The sequence below is a fragment of the Suncus etruscus genome, chromosome 9, assembly GCF_024139225.1.
Source record: "Suncus etruscus isolate mSunEtr1 chromosome 9, mSunEtr1.pri.cur, whole genome shotgun sequence".
Classification (NCBI taxonomy): Eukaryota; Metazoa; Chordata; class Mammalia; order Eulipotyphla; family Soricidae; genus Suncus; species Suncus etruscus.
The window spans coordinates 78,097,818-78,117,074 of NC_064856.1; the positions used below are offsets into that span (position 1 = coordinate 78,097,818).

The 19,257-nt window shown below is 35.6% G+C and overlaps 1 protein-coding gene and 1 non-coding gene across 2 annotated transcripts in view; both read left to right on the top strand.

Annotated features, from left to right (window-relative positions):
* Positions 1 to 19,257, top strand: part of METTL15 (methyltransferase like 15) — a 229,340-nt gene that overhangs the window by 163,205 nt on the left and 46,878 nt on the right. The gene's annotated exons all lie outside the window — the stretch shown is intronic.
* On the top strand, positions 11,703 to 11,809 carry LOC126019661 (U6 spliceosomal RNA). Its single transcript, XR_007499292.1, has one exon. It is a non-coding gene; the product is annotated as a U6 spliceosomal RNA (small nuclear RNA).

Genomic DNA, 19,257 nt, shown 5'->3' on the forward strand with positions numbered 1-19,257 from the left:
CTTGAATATTCTTTTTTTAAGTGATAAATGAAAAGCAATAGACATAGAAATAAAGCTAAGTACCTAAAAGTTTAGAAAAAAATTTTATGAGCTAAGTCCTTAGAAAAATAGACTGGCTGGAGATATTTTTGTTATTGCACACACTCAGCTAATAAATTTGTGTTTATAGAGAGAATGAATTTTTCTTCCACTAAATTTTAAAGAGAAATAAAAATCTAAAATCTTACACTATCAATCGTTCAGTTTAATGACTTTCTTCAAGAGGTTGAAAAGGTCAAATTTTAAATTAAACTAAAACCACTAGCTATTTGCCATAATTATCTTGGTATTATTATGTAATGACCACACAGATTTTTGAAACTAATGAGAACTTCCATGAGGAGAAATATTAACGTATGTTTATTCCCTGTCTGGATGCATTGTTGTAATATACTAGTAGTTGTAAGAAGTGTTGTCTGTGAATGTGTGGCACTACAGTAAAACACATGGGATGCCTTCCGAAGACATCGACGTAACTTGTTAAAGTAAGCATTATTTTGTAAACAAGCCTTTTTTAAAATAAAATTAATTACTTCAATCAATCATCATAGTATACATAGTTACAAAATTCTTTATGATTAAGTCAGTCATATAATGTCCACCACTTGTCCTTTCAATGCATATTACCTGCTACCAATGTTCCTATTTACCATCTACCCTCCCCTGACCTACCTCTGTGGTAGATTCTCTCTCTCTCTCTCTCTCTCTCTCTCTCTCTCTCTCTCTCTCTCTCTCTCTCTCTCTCTCTCTCTCTCAATAAAGAGTAGGTAGACATATGTACATTAATTAAAAATTCAAGTGTGAGGCTTTCGGGACTAAATTTTGAGTAAATAACAGGTGTCTTCATTTGAAAATCACTGCTAATTCTGATAGTACTTTTCTCTCTATTTAAGACACTTAAATTATTTATTTAAGGCACTTGAGCACTTAGTTATACTTCACAGGATATTTTATCATTTATTTTATGGGGTTTTTTGTTTGTTTGATTAAGGACCAAATCTGGCTGGCAGGGGAACTTGTACTAGGGATTGGATCCAGAGCTCTTACATGCAGTTTACGTTCTGTCTCTGTCAGCTGCCTTTCTGGCCCCAACATTTATTTTATTTGAATGGAACCGAAATGCCACATTAGTTTCTTTCAATCGTAAGGTACTCAGATTTAGCAATTTCAGCTTTACACAATAGATTTAGACTAGATGTGGGAAGACAGGTTAGTGTCTTGAGTGTAGCTTGAGACAATGTAGTTTGAGTCAGAGTCCTTATTATGCACAACCAGGAAGTGAAATCTCCCTTAGTCTTCTCTCTTGGAGGTAGAAGGCACATACCCCAAGTATCACTAGCCTCAGTGTTCTGTGCAGCTGGCATCCCTTAACTTAAATGATAGCCATTGTCCCTTACCAAATGAGTAGATAATTTATTTTTTCCTACTCATTTACTTCCTTATTGTGCATACTTTGTGAAAGTTGACCCAGGTTTAAAAGCTTAATCTTATGGTCTTAGTAGACTTGCCTGAACTTTTTTTGTTTTGACTGTGTCTATTGCTCCTTTAAGACTATGAATAAGCACATGCTCAGGATCTCCTCCTCACTCAACACCCCCCCCCCCCAACACACACACACAATCTGCTACACTCACCTTAATGTTGATTCTTGGTGTGTATGTGGTTGGGGGGGGGGAAGTTTGCAGGATATATTGCAGCAGGGAAGGTGCAACACCCTGGTTACCCCTGATTCTGTGCTTAGGAGTGACCCCTGATGTTGCTCAGAGGTGGGGTGTTACTATATGCAGTGTCAAGTTCTGAACAAAGAATGTTGTGATACAAGGCAACTGTTATCGCTCTCTAGTTTCTTGATGTTGATTTTGATGGAAGTAGTAATGCAAGCGAAATTTCTAATTGCTCTTAATATGAACAGACTATCACCTTCATATTCACAATAGCAAATCATCTAACCCTTTTAGGCGTACACACAGGCATTCATCTGATCTGGTTTCAACAATGTTAAACATTCAAAGTTATTAATGTTTAAATTATGTTTAAATTATAAAAATCAGTAGGATATTTTGGTAGTCATTATTTAGAGGTCATATTATCTAAGTTACTTCAAATACATCTAAATTTATCTAAGTAAATATGTTTTTAACTCAAACCACTGGGATGCTTTCTGTGGCCCATGATAATTCTTAGTGAAGGAAAACTAAAATATATGTCTAACATCTCTCTTTATATGCAGTACAGAAATACATTTATTGCTGGAATTGGACTTCTAGGATTTTAGAGGGGACAATAGAAAAGAGTTGTGTTTTTAGGTTGTTTGTGTGTGTGTGTGTGTATGATTTTTTTTGTAATTAAACTTTAAAGTTTTCTTCTTCATTGAATGAATTAAACTTAACTTAAACTAAATTCCCTGACTTTGTAAGTATGACTTGTGAATTTTATTTCCTTTGTTAATGAAACATTAAACAACTAGTTTATTTTTACTTTAAGTAAACTTAATTCTTCTGGGGTACAGTAGATGATAGATTATCATTAACAAAAATTTAAATACACTTCAATATTAGCTATAGTTAAAAAATGGACCTATAGAGCTTCTCACAAATTTTAGAAATGTAAAAAATATAAAACTATGCCTTATACAACTATATTGAGTTAATTTATATGCTCCACATATACTAAATATATATATACATAGATGTTTTACATCTGTTCTTTGCCACTTTTAATCACAATTAAATTTGGTTAAAAAAAAAAAGCATTGAGGGGCCGGAGCAGTGGTGCAGTGGTAGGGGTTTACCTTGCACGCATCTGACGTAGGACGGACCGCAGTGATCCCCCAGAATCCCATATGGTACCCCAAGCCAGGAGCGATATCTGAGAACATAGTCTGGAGTAACCCTTAAGCATCACCAAGTGTGGCCCCCACTCAAAAAAACAAACAAAAAACAAAACAGAATAAACATTGAGTTCATGACTGCTAAATATTTTGTTTGATATTTTAAAAATATTAATTCCACTTAAAAATCGTCATTAACTTGAGGCTGGCACAATAGTGCAGCAGTAGGGCATTTACCTTGCACACAGCTAACCCAGGATTGACCTGGTTTCTAATCCCGGTGTTCATTATGGTCCTCCAAGACAGGAGTGATTTCTGAGTGCATAGCCAGGAGTAACCCCTGAGCATCACCGGTGTGACCAAAACCAAAAATCATTAACTTAATCTTCAAATAAACTGTTCATTAAACATATTCAATCTCATAGACGTTAAGGATACAAATATCTGAAGGTTCAAAGGGCTAGTACAGCCAGTAAAATACTTGCATTATAGGCAATTGACCTAGGTTTGATCTGGGGCATGTATGTATTCCCCTTTAGAGAGCGCAAAACTGTGAGCATAATGCTAAGTGGGGGCACTTCCAAGTGTGATCTCAAAGTAAACAAAAATAGAATATGACATGAAATATATATATATAAACCTTAATGATATTTGGGTTTTAGTAACAATGATACAGCAGGATACATACATAACGAAATATTAAACCTTTACAAGATATCATTATAGTTTGCCAAATAGTTTATTTGTAATTTTTGTTGCTGACTAGGATATTCTCCAATCATTGAAAGACAATATACCTTGTATATTTTAGAAACAGAGGAAAATGAATGTAGGGTGAGAAGGCTTGGGGATAGGGCAGTGTAAGCATAGAGGAAATAAATATTCTGTGTGTGATAATTGCATGGAATTAGGGTTAATGTTTGACGATCATATAAAAATAATAAGGTAAGATGTTAAAAAATTAAGCATATCATGAAAATGTCTATGTAATTAATGCTTTTTAATTTTTTAATAGTGTTAAGGTAGATAAATGTTCTCATGAAAGTATTTGAAATCTTTAGAAAGCCAGATACTTGGGCAAATGCTTTTTTTATTTTGGGTTTGATATTTATTTCAGTATCTATGCTGACAACCTGATAATGAAACTAAAACTGAGATTAGAGAAGTTTCAAATGCTTTAAAATCTTTTGTTTAAAATCCTGTGTTCCTGTAATATGGACATTACTGGATCCATTAAATTAAGACAGAAAATTTGTCTTTACAACACTGACCTCCTACCTTTGCTTCAGAACTAAATGTTTAACTATTTCTTCATGCACTTTCCAACTGGAGGACAACATTGTGATACGTTCCTTTATATGTGGAGCTGGGTTAGGAATGTTTATATTTTGTTAATTTTTACTACTTTTTTCTTATTTTAATGCCATTGATAAAGTTTATATCAAAATTATGCTAACCTTATTAATAGAGTTGAAAATGTTATTATTTTTATGGAAAAGTTTGAATATTTCTATCATTGAAATGTTTAGAAAATGATGGTGAAGCCATGAAGACTTAATTAACATTTCAAGATTTAAACTTAATAATTAACTTTACTAGGACTGAAAGAGATAGTACAGGTGAGTGTTGCCTGTGCATGTTTTTCTACTGTCCTGTCTCTGAAACCTCTTGGGAGTGGGCCGAAAAGGGCCCACCAAAATAGCTTTCCCAGAGGCACATCCAAGGGCCCAGCGCCAATGAACTGTGTTGGATCTCATGATCCATAAATCTGCAGTATTCTGCAGAAAGGAAGGTCCCCTGTTTGTGACGTCACGCTGGGTAAATCCAGTCAAACAACATTCTTAAAAAGCTGAGGTGGCCATATTAATATCTGATGATACCAACTTTAAACTCAGAAAAGTTGTAAGGGACAAAGATGGACAATATGTACTAACCAAGGGATATGTGCAATAAGGAAGAAATTAGACTATTAAACATATATGCACCCAATCAGAGACCAAAAAATTATCTAATTCAGATACTGACAAATGTGAAAGAAGAAATCAATACAGACTCATACTTTGCATATGGTGAGCCCTGCAGCATCCTTGATTTAGTTCCTTAAGTAAAATCAGGAATGATCCCTGAACACAGAGCTAGGTATCCTTTTCGGTACCTACCTCCCTATGTACCACGGAGAGTGTGCACTGAGCATAAGAGTGATCTCTTGAACACAACAGTAAGCCTTAGAGCCATGCTAGGTGTGACATAAAACTCTTCTGTTTCTATTTTTTTCTTTTTTCTATTTTTTTTTTAGTGCACGGATATTTTATTCAGAAATTTTCACTTAATCTCTTGCATATTTTAATTGTTTTTTTAAAACATGTTTAATATAGATATATGTCTTAGTTACATTATTAAACGTTAACAGAAAGAATGAAAGGGTTACTTCTTTAGCATACAGTTAGGGCTTTAGTTCTTTTTTTTTATTATTTAAACACCTTGATTACATACATGATTGTGTTTGGGTTTCAGTCATATAAAGAACACCATCCATCACCAGTGCAACATTCCCATCACCAATGTCCCAAGTCTCCCTCCTCCCCACCCGACCCCTGCCTGTACTCTAAACAGGTTATCAATTTCCCTCATACATTCTCATTATTAGGACAGTTCAAAATGTAGTTATTTATCTAACTAAAATCATCACTCTTTGTGGTGAGCTTCCTGATGTGAGCTGGAACTTCCAGCTCTTTTCTCTTTTGTGTCTGAAAATTATTATTGCAAGAATGTCTTTCATTTTCTTAAAACCCATAGATGAGTGAGACCATTCTGCGTTTTTCTCTCTCTCTCTCTCTGACTTATTTCACTCAGCATAATAGATTCCGTATACATCCATGTATAGGAAAATTTCATGACTTCATCTCTCCTGACAACTTCATAATATTCCATTGTGTATATGTACCACAGTTTCTTTAGCCATTCGTCTGTTGAAGGGCATCTTGGTTGTTTCCAGAGTCTTGCTATGGTAAATAGTGCTGCAATGAATATAGGTGTAAGGAAGGGGTTTTTGTATTGTATTTTTGTGTTCCTAGGGTATATTCCTAGGAGTGGTATAGCTGGATCGTATGGGAGCTCGATTTCCAGTTTTTGGAGGAATCTCCATATCGCTTTCCATAAAGGTTGAACTAGACGGCATTCCCACCAGCAGTGGATAAGAGTTCCTTTCTCCCCACATCCCTGCCAACACTGTTTATTCTCATTTTTTGTGATGTGTGCCATTCTCTGTGGTGTGAGGTGGTAGCTCATTGTTGTTTTGATTTGCATCTCCCTGATGATTAGTGATGTGGAGCATTTCTTCATGTGTCTTTTGGCCATTTGTATTTCTTCTTTGTCAAAGTGTCTGTTCATTTTTTCTCCCCATTTTTTGATGGCATTAGATGTTTTTTTCTTGTGAAGTTCTGTCAGTGCCTTGTATATTTTGGAGATTAGCCCCTTATCTGATGGGTATTGGGTGAATAGTTTCTCCCACTCAGTGGGTGGCTCTTGTATCTTGGGCACTATTTCCTTTGAGGTGCAGAAGCTTCTCAGCTTAATATATTCCCATCTGTTAATTTCTGCTTTCACTTGCTTGGAGAGTGCAGTTTCTTCCTTGAAGATGCCTTTAGCCTCAATGTCCTGGAGTGTTTTACCTACGTGTTGTTCTATATATCTTATGGTTTTGGGTCTGATATCGAGGTCTTTAATCCATTTGGATTTTACCTTCGTACATGATGTTAGCTGGGGGTCTAAGTTCAATTTTTTGCAAGTGGCTACCCAGTTGTGCCAACACCACTTGTTGAAGAGGCTTTCTTAGTTCCATTTAGAATTTTTTGCTCCTTTATCAAAAATTAGGTGATTGTATGTCTGGGGAACATTCTCTGAGTATTCAAGCTTATTCCACTGATCTGAGGGCCTGTCCTTATTCCAATACCATGCTGCTTTGATAACTATTGCTTTGTAGTAAAGTTTAAAGTTGGGGAAAGTAATTCCTCCCATATTCTTTTTCCCAATGATTGCTTTAGCTATTCGAGGGTGCTTATTGTTCCAAATAAATTTAAATAGTCCCTGATCCACTTCTTTGAAGAATGTCATGGGTATCTTTAGGGGGATCGCATTAAATCTGTACAGTGCTTTGGGGAGTATTGCCATTTTAATGATGTTAATCCTGCCAATCCATGAGCAGGGTATGTGCTTCCATTTCCGCGTGTCCTCTCTTATTTCTTGGAGCAGAGTTTTATAGTTTTCTTTGTATAGGTCCTTCACATTTTTAGTCAAGTTGATTCCAAGATATTTGAGTTTGTGTGACACTATAGTGAATGGAGTTGTTTTCTTAATGTCCATTTCTTCCTTATTAGTATTGGTGTATAGAAAGGCCATTGATTTTTGTGTGTTAATTTTGTAGCCTGCCACCTTGCTATATGAGTCTATTGTTTCTAGAAGCTTTTTGGTAGAGTCTTTGGGGTTTTCTTTGTAGAGTATCATGTCATCTGCAAACAGTGAGAGCTTGACTTCTTCCTTTCCTATCTGGATTCCCTTGATATCTTTTTCTTGCCTAATTGCTACAGCGAGTACTTCCAGTGCTATGTTGAATAGGAGTGGTAAGAGAGGACAGCCTTGTCTTGTGCCAGAATTTAGAGGAAAGGCTTTCAGTTTTTCTCCATTGAGGACAATATTTGCCACTGGCTTGTGGTAGATGGCCTTAACGATATTGAGAAAGGTTCCTTCCATTCCCATCTTGCTGAGAGTTTTGATCAAGAATGGGTGTTGGACCTTGTCAAATGCTTTCTCTGCATCGATTGATATGATCGTGTGATTTTTATTTTTCTTGCTGTTGATGTTGTGTATTATGTTGATAGATTTACGGATGTTAAACCAGCCTTGCATTCCTGGAATGAAACCTACTTGATAATAGTGGATGATCTTCTTAATGAGGCATTGAATCCTATTTGCCAGGATTTTGTTGAAGATCTTTGCATCTGCATTCATCAGCGATATTGGTGTGTAATTTTCTTTTTTCGTAGCATCTCTGTCTGGTTTAGGTATCAAGGTGATTTTGGCTTCATAAAAGCTATTTGGAAGTTTTCCTGTTTTTTCAATTTCATGAAAGAGTCTTGCCAGGATTGGTAGTAGTTCCTCTTGAAAGGTTTGAAAGAATTCATTAGTAAATCCATCTGGGCCTGGGGTTTTGTTTTTGGGCAGACATTTGATTACTTTCTTAATTTCCTCAATAGTAATGGGTGTGTTTAGATATGCTACATCCTCTTCATTCAATCGTGGAAGATTATAAGATTCCAAGAATTTATCCATTTCTTCCAGGTTTTCATTTTTAGTGGCATAGAGTTTCTCAAAGTAGTTTCTGATTACCCTTTGAATCTCTACCATATCAGTAGTGATCTCTCCTTTTTCATTCCTAATACGAGTTATCAAGTTTCTCTCTCTTTCTTTCTTTGTTAGTTTTGCCAGTGGTCTATCAATCTTGTTTATTTTTTCAAAGAACCAACTTCTGCTTTCGTTGATCTTTTGGATGGTTTTCCGGGTTTCCACTTCATTGATTTCTGCTCTCAGCTTTGTTATTTCCTTCTGCCTCCCTTTTTTTGGATCCTTTTGTTGAGCACTTTCTAATACTATGAGCTGCGTCATTAAGCTATTCAGGTATGCCCCTTCTTCTTTCCTGATGTGTGCTTGCAAAGCTATAAATTTTCCTCTCTGTACTGCTTTTGCTGTGTCCCATAGGTTCTTATAGTTTGTGTCTCCATTGTCATTTGTTTTCAGGAAGGTTTTGATTTCCTCTTTGATTTCATCTCGGACCCACTGATTATTCAGTATGAGGCTATTTAACTTCCAGGTGTTAAAATTTTTCTTCTGTGTCCCTTTGTAGTTCATTTATAATTTCAGGGCTTTGTGGTCAGCAAAGGCAGCCTGCAAAATTTCTATCCTCTTGATATTATGGAGGTATGTTTTATGTGCTAACATGTAGTTTATCCTGGAGAGTGTCCCATGTACATTAGAGAAAAATGTGTATCCAGGCTTCTGTGGGTGGAGTGTCCTGTATATATCTACTAGGCCTCTTTCTTCCATTTCTCTCCTCAGGTCTAGTATATTCTTGTTGGGTTTCAGTCTGGTTGACCTGTCTAGTGTTGACAATGCTGTGTTGAGGTCTCCCACAATTATTGTGTTGTTATTGATATTATTTTTCAGATTTGTCAACAGTTGTATTAAATATTTTGCTGGCCCCTTATTCGGTGCATATATGTTTAGGAGGGTGATTTCTTCCTGCTGTACATATCCCTTGATTAATACAAAATGTCCATCTTTGTCCCTTACAACTTTCCTAAGTATAAAGTTTGCATCATCTGATATTAGTATGGCCACTCCTGCTTTTTTTTGGGTGTTGTTTGCTTGGATGATTTTCCTCCAGCCTTTTATTTTGAGTCTTTGTTTGTTCTGACTATTCAGGTGCGTTTCTTGTAGGCAGCAGAAGGTTGGATTGAATTTTTTGATCCATTTAGCCACTCTGTGTCTCTTAACTGGTGCATTTAGTCCATTGACATTGAGAGAAAGAATTATCCTGGGAGTTAGTGCCATCTTTATATTAAAGTTTGGTGTGTCTGTTGGTAAGCCTTGTCTTAAAGTATGCCGTTCAGTTTTTCTTTTAAGAATGGTTTTGAGTCTGTGAAGTTTTTGAGCTGTTGTTTGTCTGTGAAACTATGTATTGTTCCTTCAAACCTGAAAGTGAGTTTTGCTGGGTGCACTATTCTAGGCGAAGCATTTATTTCATTGAGTTTTGTCAGTATGTCCCACCACTGCCTTCTGGCCTTGAGTGTTTCTGGTGACAGGTCTGCAGTAAATCTCAAGGATGTTCCCTTGAATGTAATTTCTCTTTTCGATCTTGCTGCTTTCAGAATTCTGTCTCTATCTATGGGATTCGTCATTGTGACTAGGATGTGTCTTGGGGTGTTTTTTCCTGGGGTCTCTTTTAGTTGGCACTCTTCGGGCATGCAGGATTTGATCGCATGTATTCATTAGCTCTGGTAGTTTCTCTTTAATGATGTTCTTGACTGTTGATTCTTCCTGGAGATTTTTTTCCTGAGTCTCTGGGACTCCAATGATTCTGAAGTTGTTTCTGTTGAGCTTATCATAGACTTCTATTTTCATCTGTTCCCATTCTTTGAGTAATTTTTCCATTGTTTGATCATTTGCTTTGAGGCTTTTTTCCAATTTCTTCTGCTGTATGTAATTGTTATGCATCTGATCTTCCAGTGTACTGATTCTATCCTCAGTTGCTGTTAACCTGTGGGAAATCTCAACCATGTTTTTCTTCAATTCATCTACTGAGTTTTTCAGACCTGTTATTTGATCTGAAATTTCTGTTTGGAGTTTTCACATTTCTATCTTCATATTCTCCTGATTCTTATTAGTGTTCTCTTCTATACTTTGTTTGAGTTCTTTGAACATGTTCCATATTGCAACTCTAAACTCCTTATCTGAGAGACTGACTAGGTGGTTGGTCAGGCTCAAGTCATCAGAGTTGCCATTTTCATTCTCTATGTCTGGCGCTGGCCCGTGTTGTTTCCCCATTGTCACACTAGTATTGCGGGTTTTTCTACGTGTTGTGGTTGTATTCATTGGCAAAATGATGTGCACCGTCACGAAGGGGAGCGGAGCAACCATGCTCCTCTGGCTCCTCCCTTTCTGGGCGTGTCTGCTCACCTCCACGGAAAGCTCTCAGGAAGGCAGGCTGGCAGATGAGCCGCACCCAGGATGAAATCAGGCCGAAAATGCAGGACAGCAGAGTAGAGAGGCAGAAGGGTGCTGGCATCTGAGATCCAGTGGAGTTCAGTGGCTCCTCTCTTTCTGGGCGTGTTGACTACCTCCAGGGAAGGCTCATGGGAAGGCAGGCTCCCCGGAAGGCTCACAGGAAGGCAGGCTGGCTGATGAACCGCACCCAGGATGAAATCAGGCCGAAAATGCAGGACAGCAGAGTAGAGAGGCAGAAGGGTGCTGGCATCTGAGATCCAGCAGAGTTCAGTGGCTCCTCCCTTTCTGGGCGTGTCGACTCACCTCCAGGGAAGGCTCACAGGAAGGCAGGCTCCCTGGAAGGCTCACGGGAAGGCAGGCTGCAGATGAGCCGCACCCAGGGTGAAATCAGGCCGAAAATGCAGGACAGCAGAGTAGAGAGGCAGATGGGTGCACTCTATTTTTTTCTTATCTATTTATAAACCAGTCTTAAACCTATCAATTAAAATCTTAGTTTCATTTGATAATAGTTTGCTTTTTCTTTTACTATCTTCTATATGATCTATTTGGGGTTAACATTATCTAAGTTTTCTTTTGCTTTCTTAGGCATATTGATTACTTATTTTAAAATATTTTCTGAAATATTTACAGTCTTTTATACCTATTTCCTTGTTTTTTGCTTGTTTGTTTTGTTTTGTTTTGTTTTGTTTTGTTTTTGGTGTCACACCTGCCAGTGCTCAGGGGTTACTTTTGGCTCTATGCTCAGAAATCGCTTCTGGCATGCTCAGATCCTGGGATACCAGGATTTGAACCACCGACCTTCTGCATGCAAGGCAAATACCCTATCTCCATGCTATTTTTCCGGCCCCTTATATCTATTTCTTATATCTATTACTTCAAGTTGATATTTTTGAGATTTACATAGTAATTTTTGATAACATACTTTTTTTTGATAAATTAAGAAATTGATACGGGAAGCTGGAAGGCATCTACCTACAAAGGTTCTGATATGGAAAGCTGGAAGCTATCTACCTCCCAATACTATTTACTGTGTTTCTTGTAAGAAATTTATCTAGTGCTCGCTTCGGCAGCACATATACTAAAATTGGAATGATACAGAGAAGATTAGCATGGCCCCTGCGCAAGGATGACACGCAAATTCGTGAAGCGTTCCATATTTAAAAAAAAAGAAATTTATCTAAGAGCACATCTTTCTAACATGACATAAATTGAATTTATTGGAAACCAAATTTTACTCTTTTGTGATCTGTATTTGGTTTATATTTTTAATATACTTTAGCTTTTTTTTTTTTTTTTGGTTTCAGTAGTATTCTGCATCGAAACATTTATCTTCCTCATAACAAATGAGAATAAAAAATGTTCTCAATTTCTTTTTTTTTTTAATAATAACGTCTTTATTTAACCAGCATGGTTACAGACATGTTCGAAATTGTGTTTCATAAAATGCACACACCCCTTCACCAGCACATCTTTCTTGACTTCTCAACTTGTACTTAGGACTGAAGAATAGGGGAAAGACTCCTCACTGTTGCACTCACTTATTTGTAGTTTTCTTTTCTTTATTTAAGTTACAGATACTTGTGTAGTCTTTGGATACCTTCAGAGATCTTATTAATTATATTGGCAATTTTTCTAATAAATGGAAGGATTGTTCTGCTCAAACTCAACTGTTTTTATAGAAATAGAAGTCTTAGAATGCTTTAGTTTTTATTAGCCCCTGGAATGTAAGCTCAGAATTAATTTAGATTTGGTTTTAATCTGGATCTCAGATACAGGTAACAGCACCTGATATTTAGCAGTTGCTTGGTATATGTTAATTTACCATTTATCTTTGTCATTAGGGCTGGATAGTCTCATTTCTTATATGTGTTTGGAATTCACAGAAGCTATAGGACTATTAGTTATATATTGGGAACTGCAAAAGTTTTTGTAATCTTTTAATCTATTGAACAAGAAAGCCTACTGATGAAGGTTTAAAAAGATTCCTAAGAAACAGAAAGAGTCTCAGTTTACTATTTATCAAACAGTGCTTTCTGAAAGGAATGATACTAATTAGTAAAGACAATTTTATCAAATTTTAATAAAAGTAAAAATGTGTTAAAATTATTTCTTTGATATCCTTGCTCATGGATATATTTTAATATGTATTTTAATAATATTTAAAATAATAGCATTAAAGAATATTTGTACACATATGCAAAGAACTCTTTAAGTGCTATCGTAAATATTAACATATCAAAAGAGTCAACAATTCTCAAACTATAATAAGGGCACATCAAATGAAAAATGAAGTATAACCCAGTAACAGTATATGAAGAGGTTGGAAAAAGTTTTCTATAGTAAAGTGCCATGCTTAGTATGCCCTATATTTGGTAAAGCTTAGAGCAAAAGTTGCCATTGGTCTTATCTTGCAATTGATGACATCATGTTCAAATTAAAATATGCCTAAGAGCAGCTTAGAGGAAAGGAAGAAAGGGCTTTCTTTTTCCAAGGCATCATACGTAGATGTTCTCAGGTACATTAATTTACTGTTAAGTAGAGCTCTGTGAAGTTTAAGTGCTGTGTTGTCCAGATGGTGCAAATGAAAAGTCTATGTCTTGAAAATTGGATAATTACAATGTACAGTATATGATTCAATTTGACTCTAGAATTTATTGAGATCTTTCTGCCATATAAGACTGTCTCAGAGGGGTAAAACAAAGAGATGCAGAGACTAGAAACTGAGAAATTAATGTCAGTGAGCCAAGGATATGGTTTATGATGCAGTTATTTGTTTGCTTTGCCACTGTTGTCATTAGCGGTAACCCAACTCCTTATCAGTTTATGTATATTGTTGCAAATATCTTTCAGTATTTTATGCTCTAATTTTTTTATTTTTAAATTTGGGCTACATCTGGCAATGCTCAGGGGTTACTCCTGACTGTGTACTCAGGGACCACTCCTGGTGGTTCTCTGGGGGCCTAAATAGGATGCCAGGCATTGAATCTAGCTCAGCCTTGAACAAGGCAAGTGCCTTACCCACTGTACTATCTTTCCAGTATCTAGCTTTTCTCACAGAGCTCATATAGCTCTGTATACTGTATCTAATAGATAGTTATTATTCAGCAACTATTTGTTGGGTGCTATATCTGCAGACTTAGGATTTTGAGGTGGAAAACAATGATGCGGTATGTATATACTGTGGCATCTAAGGATGGCATCTAAGGAATGATGCCATCATGCAATTCGCTGCAGTGTGAATGGAACTGGAAAATATGTTAAATGAAGTAAGACAGAAAAAGATGAATAACTACAAGAGGATGTAACCTATGTATGGTTTTAGAATAACTGCACAAAGAAATGCAATGGCTTAAATGAGGGTTTGTTGAGAATACTATAGGTCCCGTAATATATTGAGGAGAAAGAAAGAAATTGAGTGGGAAAGGAAAAATAACATGAAATGATGGGAGACAAGAGCTAAGGAGTCATAGGAGCATTGGTGGATTTAAGAAATGATAGAATTGAGCCAGAGAGATAGCACAGCAGTAGGGTGTTTGCCTTTTGTGCAGCTGATCCCGGACACATGGTGGTTCAAAACTCAGCATCCAGTGAAAAACCAGGAGTAATCTCCTGAGCACCACCAGGTGTGACCCAAAAACCAAAACAAAACAAACAAACAAAAAAATTATGGAATTAAATGTCCAAGCCAGACTCACACCATTGAAACCCTGAAACCTAAACTATAACAACTAAACTTAAAATGGTAGCTGTTAGGATTTCAGGCTGGGCTAGGAGGTAGTGGCATGGATGAACTCAGAATACTGGTAAAGACTGACACTGGTTGCAGAATTGGTACTCAGACATTGTTTAAAACCCTACTATGAATAAGTTTGTAAATAACAATGGTTTAAATTAACAGTAAAAAAAAATTTACCTGAGGCATTTTATTTAAAAATAGGGATATTATTGTCAAGGTCATAATAGTGAATAGTAGGCAGTGGAAAATGGTAGTAAATAAATGAAACCTAATGGAAGTGTGTTATAGTGGTTACAAACATCGACTCTGGAGCCACCCTGGACTGTTTCAATTCTAATTCCTGTACACTTTACTGTCTAACTTGTATAAGCGGCAACTTTCACATTTTCTCATCTGCACAATGTAGTTATATTGTCCTGATCTATTAGAATTTTTTATTGTTTGTCTTGGATGCCTTATCCATCAGTGCTCAGGGCTTACTCCTCACTCTGCTTAAGGATTACTATTGGCGGTACATGAGACAAAATAGGGTAGAGTTTGAGAAACCTAATCTGGACTGGCCTCATAGAAAGCAAGTGACCTACTGACTGTCCTATATTTCCATCCCCTAAACCTATTTTTATGATGATAAAATTTAGTAAGTATAAAGTGCTTTACATAGGATCTGATACATGGAAAGAACAATACAGTTAGTGACTGAAAAATAGGTTGCCTCTGGAATTTTCATAATACTAATGTGAGAAGAGTTTGTAGTAAGTTCAATTTCCTTTAAATAGCAATTGAAATTTTTCTTTCTTGATCTTTTTTAGCATGGAGGTTATCATCTAGATATGCTTTCAAGTACTGGTTGCAGAATTGATCAAAATTAATGATTATGGGTTTTGATGAAGTGAACCTAGGATTTTATTCTTGTTAAGTTCAATGAAGCAGACAGATCTCATTAAGCAAGTGAGTGCCCTAAGTGGCACTTTTAAGAAATAATTTTTTTACTTTGCATTGCTCTACATTTCACTCAGTCTCCATCACCAAAACTACTTAGCTATCTGTTCTCAATATATAGTCATATTTCATTGAAATATATAAATTCTAATAAATTACACCTCAAATTTATTTTTTCTGTCAAAATGTATATACTTGACTGGGACTGCAGTTCCTTCATGGATATAATTTATACTTTTAGAAAAAGTCTGACCAAAAGAGTTTTTTTACAACACATTTGCTGTCACAATTACTTAGTGCTAATATGACTAGGTTCCTACATACTGATTTCTTACAGATTTTTTATTATCTCATGTTTCTCCCTCCCAGATTATCCTGTTTTAGCCTTTTCCATATCCCTGTGCTACAGTGTCCTAATTAATGTCTGCCTGGATTTGAATTCTCATATCAATCACCACTGCTTGTTTCTTGTCATTTTTTTCCTTTTAATGGAAAAGCCTTAGGAAGATAAATATAACAGAAATGTTTTACTTTTCTAGCCTATCTCAGAAAGTTAATCTCTAAATTTAGGTTTTCTCAACAATATATATATATATCTAGATTTTACATACTTGTTTTTAACATTGATTCAATATTTATTCATCTCTGATTATTTCTATGGTACTATGGAGTTTAATGGAGATAGTCTGACACCTTACTATGTCTACGGGGGTTAATGGGAGTAGATTGACACCTCAGTATGTGTACAGAAGTCACCAAATGTACCATCAAAGTACACTGCCATGCTATTACTAAAAACACTTCTTTTTTGTTTGTTTGTTTGTTTGTTTTACACGGTGATGCTCAGGGGTTACTCCTGACTCTTTTCCACTGGTATTGTCTGGGGACCATAAGGGATGATAGGGATTGAACTCAGGTCAACTATGTACAAGACAAGTCATACAACTCGTACTGTAACTCTGACACCCTAAAACACCTCTTAGCAATATCCCTTACCACCCTCTTGACACTTTAAAACTGCTTTATTCAGCAGCCCATATTTAAAATATGATTCTATACAAATACATCTTTCTATGGAAATGAAGGTTATTTATCCTTGGGTAATAAAATGTACCTCTATATCAGCCATTTTATAAACTGTGGGAGTTTGAGGTTTTTTACTGCTAAGATAGATGATAACTTATTTAAACTCCCAAACGGTCAATTCCTTGAGTTGGATCTACTATTAGAAGTTTTTCTGAGCTTTTATCATTAGACAAGATCTAATGAAAAGTGATGAAGTCACATGTTTAAAGCTAAATCAAATATTTAGTGACAAGCAGCTACCATTATAACATCAGCCACTGTATATACTAAAAGCACTATAGTCCTTTACAATAAAACAGACTCAGAACTTGTTTCAAGTACAGATAACTTGCCAGAGTCAATATTTGTCATTGGTCAAAGACCCTCAAAAAAGACTAACACCCAAATTGACTCTCTAAGTACTGTTAACTTCCCTTTGGATTTTACTTATAGAATGAATCTTATATAGCACTTGCTTTCTGCCCCCTATGCACATGTTTGTCTTCCTTGTGCCTTTTAATTTTCATGTTATTCTTTTATACTTGAAGTACTGTTACTTTCCTCCACCACCAATAATGTCAGTAACCCTCCACCATTGTCCCAAGTTCCATTCTTTCTAATGTCCATTCTTTCACCCTGAGCAATATTTTAGAGTTTGTTTCCAATGTGGGGTTGCTTTTACCTTTGCTCTGACTTTTTTTTACACTCCATGAGCAAATTCATCAGTATTATCTTTTTTTTTCTTTTGAGTCATTTTCTTAGTTCCAGTTATTTCTATGTCACATCAAACTGCAGTATTTCATGTTTCTTCATGGCTAAGTATTATTCCTATTATTATAGGTTACCCCTATTTTTCTTTGTCCAGCTTTTGGACATTTGAGTTATTTCCAGATCTTGACTATTGTAAATAATGTTATAAACATATATGCATATGCCCTAAGAGGTTTCCACACTGTTTTCTTGAAGGATAAACTGTTCAATGGTCTACCAATAGTGACTGAGAGTTCCTTATTTATCAGTCTCTTTTTCACTACATCCCAGTCAATACTTACTTCTGTTCTTTTTGAAATAATGCTATCCTAATTTGTGTGAGGTGATACCGGTTGGTCATTTTTACATTCATTTCCCTGATAATCAATGACAATTTACTTTTTTTCCCCATCTGACTATTGGTTAGCTTAGCTTGAAAAATTGTGAATATATGCTTTGAGTCACAAACACATTCTGCTTACATCCAGGGAAGCCTATGGTGATGACAAATGATAATTTGAACAAATTATCCTTTTAGATTTCTAGCTAAGTGTCTTGATTGGACTCTATTTTTGTGACCAATTTGTACTTTTGTTAGTTGTCTGATATACCTGAAAGCTTGTTAAAATAATGAAAATTAAAATGAAATTAAAAATTAGAAATTAGAAATATGAAAGATGAAAAAGAAAAGATCTGAATGAAGAAGAAAAGAGGAAGTAAGAGAAAAGAGGCCCTGCACTAGCCAACCTGTCTAGGAGAATTAAGAAAAGTTAAGACTACACTGACAGCAGACTTTGGATCCTCTAGATAGAATTTCTTCTTACTCCATTAAAACTTATTTTTTTCTATTTTTAAGACTTTTTATTTGATTAGGAAAGGTAAATCCACATTATTAAAGGTATTACTAATTATGAAGTGGTTTTAATATTAGATATCTACATAATATTGTGATTATAATACATAATACATAATATTGAGATTAATACTGGGTAAAATGATGAGGCATTATTTGCTAGCCTGTTTGACATACAAAACTATGATTAATTAGCATCTCACAAAATACTAAACAAAATTTTACAGTTTTGTTGAAGTAAGGAGAATGGCAATATTTATAAGGATAGGGAGATTTTTACAATAACTAAAGTTTTGCATGAATTATAGATTTTCAGATGGTTTGAAGTAATACCAGGGACAAAAGTGTGGACCAGTGAGGAAACAATTAAACTGAACAAAAAGCTACTATAAAAAAACTTTAAGCTCTTAACTGCTGAAAAAATTCAAACACAAACTACATGACACTGATGTTAAGCTAAATATTAGATCCCAATATTATGTATACATACATACACACACACATACACACACACACACACACACACAGATCCTTGACATCTAAGAAAAACACGGAAGAACGTTGAGTACCTTAACCTCATTTTTTGTTGTTGTTTTTCCCAAATTCCAATAGGTTAGATTATTTTGTCCAATATTTTTCTTTAGTGTAAGAATCAAATAATTTTTCAGTTTATCCCAGAGAAGTTTCACTTCACTGCCAGATCACAGAATTATTCCAACAAATAAGTTATCCTCATATGGGAACCAAGAGGCACCCCACTGTCTTTATACTGAGAAATTTTTATTTCCATAGTCTAACCACTGTGTTCCTACTTCTTCCTTTGTGGAGCTGTAAATGGCATATGGTATTCTCCTTCCCTGGGTTGTGACTATATATGAATAATAATTTAATGTCTTTTTAATCTGTATAGCATCTGGTGCTGTGTGCTGACCATTCCCACATTCTTATAAGAAAGGAAATCCCCCACTCACCAGTAAAGGAATGAGAAGTGATTAAAATAATTACTCTCCTCCCTAGCCTTGCACTTGCAAAGAAGAAAAATTTAAACATAAGTAATTGGAGTAAATTATCTTATTTATTTTTCAGTCCCAAGATTTTGTTCTGTTTTATATCATACATTTTTATGTTTTCTAAATATAAATATAGTTACTATTTACCTCACTATTAGCACCCAATAAATAGCCAATTTTTCTTTATACCTTAAAGCTTAAGAGCCAGGGCCAGAGAGAGAGCACAGTGGTAGGGTATTTGCCAGGCACATAGCAG